This window comes from Sus scrofa, chromosome 8, assembly GCF_054392235.1.
Source record: "Sus scrofa isolate SSC_HxYL_T2T_F1_AM1 chromosome 8, Sscrofa_HxYL_maternal_Yorkshire_Landrace_v2.0, whole genome shotgun sequence".
NCBI classification, from domain to species: Eukaryota; Metazoa; Chordata; class Mammalia; order Artiodactyla; family Suidae; genus Sus; species Sus scrofa.
This window is the reverse complement of record NC_139390.1, coordinates 62,269,714-62,280,496: the sequence shown is the minus strand read 5'-3', so window position 1 is coordinate 62,280,496 and position 10,783 is coordinate 62,269,714.

Here is a 10,783-nt window from a genome sequence, read left to right as displayed (position 1 = left end):
GTCTTTTCTAGGGCCACACCCAAGGCACATGCTGTAGCCGCCAGCCTACACCACAGCCACAGCAACACCAGATCCGAGCTGCATCTTCGACCTACACCACAGCTCATGGCAACGCTGGATCCTCAACCCACTGAGCGAGGTCAGGGATCAAACCTGAATCCTCATGGATACTAGTTGTGTTTGTAACCACTGAGCCATGATGGGAGCTCCTCTCAGCTCTTCCTATAATGCCCAGATCCAAGCCTTTCTTTGCACTTTCTCCATGATCGGGGGGAGCAACATCCACACAACAGTGAGAAACATGACCAATCACAGGTGAAGGCATTTCTGAAATCACATGTGAAGCATTTGCCACTGACTGGACCATTTAGACTCTGCCAAAACACTGTCACTCCCACAGGCTGTCTTAAGAGCAAAGAACTTTATTTTTGTCTAGAAATTGAGATACTCTTCAGTTTAATGTATCTAATAATTGCATTCACATTCACTATTTTTAACCCATGGAGTTGAAATTACAGGCAAAATTCTATCATGTAAAGAAAAAAAAAAGAAAAAAATGCTATCCTTTCTGTTTTAAATTTTGTAAGAAAAAAAGCAGCTCTTTTTTAGTAGTCTGGCATATTCAAAAGTTGATTTTCTCATTGTGGAGAAGAGATTATGCTTACATAACATTTATGATAAAATTAGATTTCATAGTTCTGTGGCTTTTTTTCTGTCCCCAAGTATAATTAGGCTTCCTTATATGGAAAAAGAGTTTTAAGGATCAGGGAAGAAATACATCACAATATTAACAAAAATAATTTTACACAATTCTTTCTTCAGGGAGTATACATTATTTTAATAATGATTATAAAATACCCCTTTTAGGGAGTTCCTGTTGTGGCTCAGAGGAAACGAATCGGATTAGCATTCATGAGGACGCAGGTTTGATCCCTGGCCTCTCTCAGTGGGTTAAGGATCCAGCGTTGCTGTGAGCTGTGGCGTAGGTCGCAGACATGGCTTGGATCCCACATTGCTGTGGCTGTGGTGTAGGCCGGTTGCTTCAGCTCTGATTGGATCCCTAGCCTAGAAACCTACATATGCTGTGGGTACAGCCATAAAGACACCAAAATAAAAAACTAAAAAAAATAAAAATAAAAAATACGCCTTTTAAAAATTAGACTTTTCAAAAGCAGGAAGAAAGACTGTAATTTAAAAAGCCATGAGATGAAAACTTATTTGAACCAACAAATCTAAGAGCCAGAAAGAGCCCACTAATAATCTTTTGCAGATTTTGCCAAATGTTCTCTGCATCACAGACTAATTCCTGACAGCACTGAGACACGAGGGGGCAGTGGCTCCCTGGGAACCAGCTCTTGGCAGCGGCTCCTGCAGCTCAGCCTGAAACCAGCTCACTCCTGTGTCTCTAGCGTGTGGCCACTGGCCCAGAAGGGTCCCATCTCACTTGCAAACTGCTTTTATTTATTTATTTATTTATTTATTTTTTGTCTTTTGTCTTTTTTGTTGTTGTTGTTGCTATTTTTTTTTTTTGTCTTTTGTCTTTGTTGTTGTTGTTGTTGTTGTTGCTATGCAAACTGCTTTTAAAGACTCATGTTTTGAACAGACCCACAGACTTTGAAATCAAACATATGGTTACCACAGGGGACAGGTGGGGGGAGGGGGATGGACTGGAGGTTGGGATTGGCACATGCACGCTGTTTTAGATGGACCGAATGACACTTGGGGACCTGCTGTGCAGCACAGGGAACTCTACCCGGTGTTCTGTGATCATCCAGGTGGGAAAGACTCTAAGAAGAGCAGATGTGAGTATATGCAGAACTAAATCACTGGGTTGTACTGCAGAAACATCACAACGCTGTAAATCAACTATGCTTCAATAAAACATTTACAAATAAAAATAACTTAAAAAGACTTACATTCTGATTCTTTGAAGACCCCTGTCTATGAATAACACAAATGAATAGTCCACTTGGGGCTAACGTGGGGTCAAGGACCTAAGTGAAATGATGACAAATAAAGACAATTTTGCTCTCTGGAGTAGGGGGTAGGCAAATGCCCTCAGAATGTGGCTGGAAAAGCTGGAATTTGAAAACCTGCCAGAGGGCGAGGGTATAAGCTCTGGCCCCACAGACCTGAGAGAAAACTGCTCCTCTGGGAGGTTTGTGAACTTCCAACCTTCCTTCTCCAGCTTTTCTGCCTCCCTGTCTCCCTCTGGTTCAATGTCATTCATCTTGACTAAAACGTCTGTCCTGATGGGCATAGTCATTGATTCAGACAATCCATAATATCCAATATATTTATTTGCTTGGCAACGGACGGTTCCCACAGGCTTTAAAACTCTATTATTTACCTTTTTTTTGGCCACACCAGAAGTGTGTGGAAGGTCTCAGACCAGGGATCGAACCTGTGCCACCGCTGTAATCAGAGCCCCAGCAGTGACCATACCACTCAGCCATAGGGAACTCCAAAGGCTTGCAGAACACTTACCTACATGCTTGGCACCCACTGTTTGACATGTTCTGACTTCTGATCCTGCTTTAGTGAACTTCAGCACTAAAACAGACTCCATCATATTGACCAAAGCTAATATAAGAAGCCAGTGAAAGGCTGGGGACCAAGAGCCTGGGACATGGCACTGACCTGGCCACATGGGGCATGGTGCAGGGTGGAGCGTGTGACGTGGGCAGAATGGAAGTGTCAGGGACTGGGTCTGGGCGTTTGGGAATGAATTCCTTTCTGAAGAGGAAGGGCAAGGTGGCACTGCAGAGCACTTCTGGCCCAAAGACCCTCAGAGGCTTCCGTGAACTTGGCAATGAATGTTTGCGAGATAAGATGACCCTAATCTGCACTGTGGTACCTTAGCCTTCGGAGGAGTGGAGAAATCCTTTGTTTGCCATAGGGTGATTTCTTAGGAAAACCTCACCTCCTAAACCATATATTTTGATAAGCTGCAACAAGTCTAAGCCAGGCAGAAAAATGTCACAGAAGAAGTATTTGAGACATAGTTTTTAGGGCTGTGTCATTTTACATACTTAAGAAGCCACAAATATTTGGATGTTTTGTTCTACTTTTGGGGATCAATTTTATAACTTTTGCGAGAGGAAATAGCACTGTGATTATAGGAAATCAGGGTTTAAGTCACGATGGTCTCTCTTTTGTTTTTTTGTTTTTGTTTTTGGCTTTTTTATGCCTACACCCGAGGCACATAGAGGTTCCAGGCTAGGGGTTGAATTAGAGCTGTAGCTGCCAGCCTACACCAGAGCCACAGCAATGTGGGATCAGAGCCACGTCTGCGACCTATACCAGAGCTCACGGCAACTCCGGATCCTTAACCCACTGCGCGAGGCCAGGGATTGAACCTGCAGCCTCATGGTTCCTAGTCTGATTCGTTTTCACTGTGCAACGATGGGAACTCCACATTAAAATCATAACACGGGGATGGCAAATTCTAGGCACATCCTCTGCAAGCTCCCAGTCCATGGAGCCATCACTAATCTAACATGCCATGGTCTGGAGCTAGAATCTAAACACAGTGCTGCTGGCAGCCTAGCCAGGCTGATCAAAGTTGCTAGTGAGCTGAAGCCTATTTGGCATTTTGGTGTAAATGGAATGAATTGATCATACAGTATCCCCTTGATGGGTTCTAGAAGCAGGGAAATTGGATAATACAGGCCAGAGAAGAGCGATTAAGGTTGAGCTTGTTCTTCATGACAATCTCACACAAGGCTCTTTGCACAATACTATTTCAATCGCAAAAATAAGAAATCAAGGTGGCTGATCTACAAAATAATACTTTTAGGAACGTTTACTCGACAACAGTGGGCTATTTCCAGGCCTTCCTCAATAGGTAACTCTCTGTGTCCAAACAGCTTCTTCACTGAGCCGGGCACACAGATATTCCTCTAGCTCTAAGCCCAGGGAAGCCAGGCACAGTGGGCCTGAAATGGTCAAATGGAACAGTGTGGGGCAGCTACTGCCAAGGGCAGTGTGGCGGTGTCATCCAAGGACAAAAGACGAGGTCACAGTCTCCTGCTCACTGGGGAAGACTTCCCAGGGGCTGCGGGGGCCTGGAGTGGCCTGAACTTGTTCTTTCCCATTGAAAGACAGTCTCCACAACTCCCGTAACCGGAATGTGGAGCAGCAGGCACCCAGACACAGTCCTGCTCAGAGGGTGGCACCTGCAGCTGGCCCTGCAGAGAGCCTCTCACACGGGAAGGAAGCACCTCAGAAATAGTAACAGAAGTGAGGGCTCTGCACTTGGACTGATGTTTAACATACTGCAGGATGTTCGGGGGTCAGCATAAAATCTTGAATTTTTATTCTTCCAAGAAAGGTTGATGTAACTACTGCAGACTATTAGAAAAAAATTAAAATTAGTTGACAGAAAACTGGGGCTGAGTAGGTTCATCCTGGCCCAAGGTAGAAGAAAGTTTCTAAGGTTTGGAATATTCCTTAGTGATGTGTAGTCATGTAGTATATAAATATCATTTTTTAAAAGATTTTTATTCTGTTATAGTTGATTAACAATGTTCTGTCAATTTCTGCTGTACAGCAAAGTGATATATATATATATATACATATATATGTCATATATATATACATTCTTCTTCTCACATTATCCTCCATCATGTTCCATCACTATGCAACAGGACCTCAGGCATGTCGATGCTGGACATTGCCCTGTGACCCTAGAGGAAAGGAATGAAAAGAGGGAAAGTAGGACCTTCTAGTAGAGTCAGGTGGCCTGAGCCTCAGGACCCAAGCCCACTTGGAGGAAGCAGTGTTCTAGGGGTGGCTGGTCTTAATCACCTTAGCTTCCATCTCTCGGAGATAGCACGTGTGCTTGGGGAGAGGAAGGAAAGCAAAGAGAGAACCATGTCACTAGGAGCCACCAACTCGGTCTGGGGAACCCTTTCCCTCTTGGTGGGAGGCAGGAAGTAACAGGGTCATTGAAACAGATGGAAGCTTTTGCTGCAGGCTCTGATTAGGTGTGAGACGACACCCACTCCGCCCCACACGAACTTCTGAAACAGGTCACGCATGACATATACATGTGTGTGTGTGTATATGTTTGTCCATGTTGCTAACTCAATCCTGTATTTAGTTTGCTTGAAAGACAAGTTCACTTACTCTCAAATCCTGTCTCCTTTTTAAAGAATAAAGTTAAAAACCAAATTTAGTTACTGTAGATCTGTGATCTTTTTTTAATTAAAAAGGAGAACCCTCAGGTTTCAGTTTGATCCCTGGCCTTGCTCAGTGGGTTAAGGATCTGGCATTGCCATGAGCTGTGGTGTAGGTTGCAGAAGTGGCTCAGATCCTGCGTTGCTGTGGCTGTGGTGTAGGCCGGCAGCTACAGCTCCGACTAAACCCCCTAGCCTGGGAACCTCCATATGCTGAGGGTGTGGCCCTGGAAAAAGACAAAAAAAAAAAAATTATTTTTATTTTATGGCCACCCTGGGAACATATGCAAGTTCCTGGGCAAGGGATCAAATCTGAGCTGGAGCTGTGACCCACGCCACAGTGGCAGCAATACCGGATCCTTTTAACCCGGGATCGAACAGGCACCTCCACAGAGACAAGGCAGCCATGAGGCTACTGCACGACAGCGGGAACTCCAGATCTGTGATTCTTAAACTTCAGTCTGCATCACAATCACCCAGAGGGCTTGTTAAAACACAGGCTGCTGGACCCCAGCCCAGAATTTCTGAGTGTGTAGGTCCAGGGTGGGCTCAAGAATTTGTGTTTCCAGTAAGCTCCTTGGAGATGCTGTTGCTGGTTAAGGAGATGCTCTGAGAATCCTGCTGTAGATAAGCTTCTGGACCTGGGAGTCCTTAGCTGAAAATATGCTGGAGATCAGATCAGAGCCTGAGAATGCAGCCCCCTTTTATAAGATAATATCTTAACAAAGCGCATTCCTGGCCAGGCAACCTTCTAAAATTTTCCAAGCGTTTTTCCATTTAATATCCTCCATCAAATCCATTGTCTGACCCAAACCCTTACAAAATTATAAATAATAGCTGTTTTCAGGACTGTTTCAGCCTCAACTTGATCATGGTAAATAAGAACGAAGAACCCTTGATATTTTTCCAATGTCTGGTATTTGAAGCTTGTAATCCAGGGTACCTCATACCTCACATCATGATTTTTTGGACTAAAAATATCAGTTTGAACTTAGAATCAAAGTACATGAAATTCATAATCTTATGGAAACTGTGCCATGGTTTCTGACCCCCAAATATAGAAGCATACCCCAAACCTAGAAGCATAGCCTGATGCATGGTTTAAATAGATAGATATTTTGAAAATATGGCCAAATGTTTAAAATCAGCATTCTCCAAGAATATGCTGGATATATGATTGTCTTACATGTGAGAGCTGTTCCTTTATTTATTCTTTAATACATATTTACTGAGTCTTACACCAGGGATGGACTAGAATCTGCAGATACAAGTAATAAGGACTGTACAAGATTGCATCATGGTTGAAAGCACCTTCTGGAGCCAGATTGTCTGGATTCAAACCCCAACTCTGTCTCTTACTAGCTTGGCAAGTTACTTAACTACTTTGAGCTCAGTTTTCTCATCTGTAAAATGAGACTAAAAATTGCAGCTGTCTGATAAGAGAGATATGAGAATTAAATGTTAGTATTTGTGAAAGGCAGAGAACATGCTCTAGCATCTTACATGTATTTTATAAATATTGTCAATGTACATACACCAGTCTGTGTGTGTGTCTCTCTCTCTCTCTCTTTTTTTTTTTTTTTTTTTTTTTTTCGCTTTTGTCTTTTTAGGGCTGTACCTGCGGCATGTGGAGGTTCTCTGGCTAGGCGCTGAACTGGAGCTGTAGCCACTGACCTACACCACAGCCACAGCAACTCAGGATCCGAGCCGAGTCTGTGACCTACACCACAGCTCATGGCAATGCCAGATCCTTAACCCACTGAGCAGGGCCAGGGATCAAACCCGCGTCCTCATGGATACTGGTTGGGTTCATTAACCACTGAGCCATGATGGGAACTCCCTACTTGTCTTTGTCTTTAGGAGGCTCACAGTACTGGGACATAAAAAGTGACATGTAAAGAAGTAAATACAATACAATGTAATAAATGCTGCAATGAAGGTGGAGTGAAGAAGTGCGGGACTTTCTTTGTTGCCAAATGGAACCGGTAAACTCTGGGGTCTGGACTACACAGGTTTGCCACACAGTCTTCCCTCTGCAGAACCACCTGCAGAAAACCCAGCCAGTTTTGATCTTCCTTTTTAGAGCTACCACTCCGAAAAGAACTGCCATTATGCTAATATATAATTACGACTAGTAGTTTTCAAAAACCTTCCTACTGAATTTAAATGATAGTGGAGCTCATTTAGGAGACCACTTGTTTGAACTTTACAGGATGCAAAACAATTTATGTGAAAATAGGACTGGGCAACTGTGTGGCAGTTTCTGCATTGAAACCTTGGGTGGGGTACTGAGTGAGTTCAATGTGGCCATAACCTGTAGAAGTAGAGTAGCCAACTCATCCTGTTTTCACAAGACTTTTCCAGTTTTAGTACTCAAGGTCCCATCTCTCAGGAGCCCCTCAGTCTCCTGCAAGAGTTTAAAATCATTACAACCATTATGATAGGAAATGGAAGATTTAAAAAGAAAATATAAACTTAATACAATGTTACAATGGAATACCACTCAGTCATAAAAAAGAAAGAAATGATGCCATTTGCAACAACATGGATGGACCTAGAGACATCATACTAAGTCAGAGAGAAGGCGAGTAACATATGATATCATTTATATATGGAATCTAAAATAGGATAAAAATGAACACATCTATGAAATAGAAATAGACTCACAGACAGAGAAAACAAACTTATGGTTACCACAGGGGAAAGGTGGTAGGGGAGAGAAATCAGAAGTCTTGGATTAGCAGATACAAACTAGGGTCCACTGCAGAGCACAGGGAACTATATTCAATATCTTGTAATAAACCATATGGAAAAGAAAAGGAAAAAGAATATACATATTTATAAAACTGAATCACTTTGCTGAGCACCAGAAACTAGCACAATGTTGTAAATCAACTATTCTTCAATTTAAAACAATTAATATAATGTATATCAATTATATCTCAACTTAAAAAATAAACTAAAACCTACATGTTGCAAAAGCACTATTTCAGGCTTCACACAAAGAAGCAAAGAAAGAAAAGGAGAATCCCCTTGGCCTGGGGGTGCCTGGGGTACGTGGGGGTATGTGGGGGGTACCTGGAAGGCAGAGTGGAGATAGCAGATACTGACTGACTTTCTGTTGAGGGTCCACACACATTCCCATCCTTGATTAGCTACAATCTGATCTGAGGAACAAGAAATAGACCAGTAAATGGTGTTCCCGCTGTGGCTCAGTGGTTAACGAACCTGACTAAGAACCATGAGGACTCGGGTTTGATCCCTGGCCTCGCTCAGTGGGCTAAGGACCTGGCATTGCTGGGGCTGTGGTGCAGGCCAACAGCTGTAGCTTCTATTAGACCCCTAGCCTGGGACCCTCCATATGCCGTGAAAAAACCAAAGAAAGAAAGAAAGAAAGAAAGAAAGAAATAGACCAGTAAAAAGTACGAAATACACTTTTTTCCTTTGACAGCCACATCTGTGGCATATGGAATTTCTTGGGCAAAGTGGTGAATGGGAACTGCTGCTGCTGGCCTACACCACAGCCACAGCAATGTGGGATCCGAGCCAAGTCTGTGACCTACACCACAGCTTGTGGCAACATCAGAACCTTAATCCACTGAGCAAGACCAGGGATCAAACCTACATCCTCACAGAGATGACGTTGGGTCCTCAGCCCCCTGAGCCGCAGCAGGAACTCCTCAGAATACATTTATATATATCAGTTCAAGGTAATAAGAGGAGTGATAGTACACAATGGTTAATGGCCAATCAACTTTCCATTTTAGAATTGCTATGTGTTTTTGTTTTTGCTTTTTAGGGCCACACCCATGGCATATGGAAGTTTCCAGGCTAGGGGTCTAATCAGAGCTGCAGCTGCCAGCCTACACCGCAGCCACAGCAATGTGGGCTCAGAGCTGCGTCTGTGACCTACACCACAGCTCATGGCAAGGCTGGGGTTCGAACTCATGGACACTAGTCGGGTTTGTTACCACTGAGCTACAACAGGAATTCTGAGAATTGCTATGGGAACGGAGCTAGGAGGAAAGGCAGAGACCTCACTGGGAAACTGTCTTAAAGTGGCTCTACTTCCCAATGGTTCACAAGAACAGGTGGACTCTAATGCACAGCGATGCGGGGGAGCCATGCAGGCAGGCAGACAGCCCTGGCCAAGCGCACAAGCAAGAGCAGAGGGCGACCCCAGGGCTCCAGGAACAGGTCCTAGGAGGAGGGGAAGGACACCAGCCTGGAGTCCGTGTTCACACGAGGCTCGGCAGCAGCTCACCTTCTCCTGGGGTTGGGTTGCAAGACTGTGAGGCAAAGGACCACTCTCCCAGGAGTGAGAGAAACTTCCACATCTTTCTATTCCTATTTTCCATGGAAGGATTTCCAAAGTCTTTATCTGTTCAACCCCCAAGTCTAGTGGATATGTAGCACTTTGGTTTTTTGGTGTTTTTCTGTTTTTTTTTTTTTTTTGTTGTTGTTGTTGTTGTTGTTGTTGTCTTTTTAGGGCCTCACCCACTGCATATGGAGGTTCCCAGGCTAGGGGTAGAATCAGAGCTACAGCTGCCAGCCTACACCACAGCCACAGCAACACCAGATCCGAGCTTCATCTGCGACCTACACCACAGCTCAGGGCAAGGCCGGATCCTTAGCCCATTGAGTGAGGCCAGGGATGGAACCCGCAACCTCATGGTTCCTAGTCAGGTTATTGCTGAGCTACAGCAGGAGTCTGCTAGCTCTTTGTTTGGTTACCCAGTATTGGGTGACAAGTCACCCTAGAATTTGTTGTGGGCTCCCTCATAGCACGACAGTCTCAGGGTAGTCGATCTTCCTAGGTGGTAGCTGGCTTCCTCCAGAGCATGGAAAGTGAGAGTGTATGCTCCCCTCCTTCTTAGGTTCTAGGGCCCAGAGTGGCCCAGCATCGCTTCTGCCTCATCCTTTGGGTTAAAGCAGGTCACAGGGTCAAAAGTCAAGGAGAGAGGACAGCCCAGGGTGTGAGTGCCAGGAGGTTCCCCCCGTGACAGTCTAGCTGCTCCTTAGACCTCTAGCACCAGGCTTCTGAGGCCCGTCTTCTGCAGCGCAGACCGAATGTCTGGTTTTATGCACCTCTGCTGAGGGGGCGAGGTCCCAGCACTCTGCCCCTAGGGAGCGAGGAACCCAGACAGGAGTGAGGCCTGCGGAGTCCTTGAAGTGACAGCTGCAGAGCTGGGTGGGGTTCCAAGCCCAGGACAGAGCTTCTGGGAAGGGGACCAGTGTTTGGATTTGGGACATGAGGGCTGGCTAGTAGCCCGGGTCCTTCCAGCAGCCATGGGGTTCTTGTTCACGTCTGCAGGGAAGGGTCCTGCAAGCGAAGAATTTGTCTTGCTCATCCAAAGGCCCTGGCTGCCACTGCTGGGCATGGAGAGCTCCCGGGTGGCATCAGACTCTGGCAAGACTGTGAAGATTTGAGCCCAGGAGAGTTGTCATGGTTTCCTGGATCAGCTGATGCCGGATGAATTTTACCCACACGTCAAACTGCAGAATCTCATAGGATTATTGACAGTAACTCTTCACGCTGCTTTTCTTTGTCTTCCTCCTCTCCCCTCCTTCCTCAATCTCTTTTCTTTGAGACAGCAGGTGCA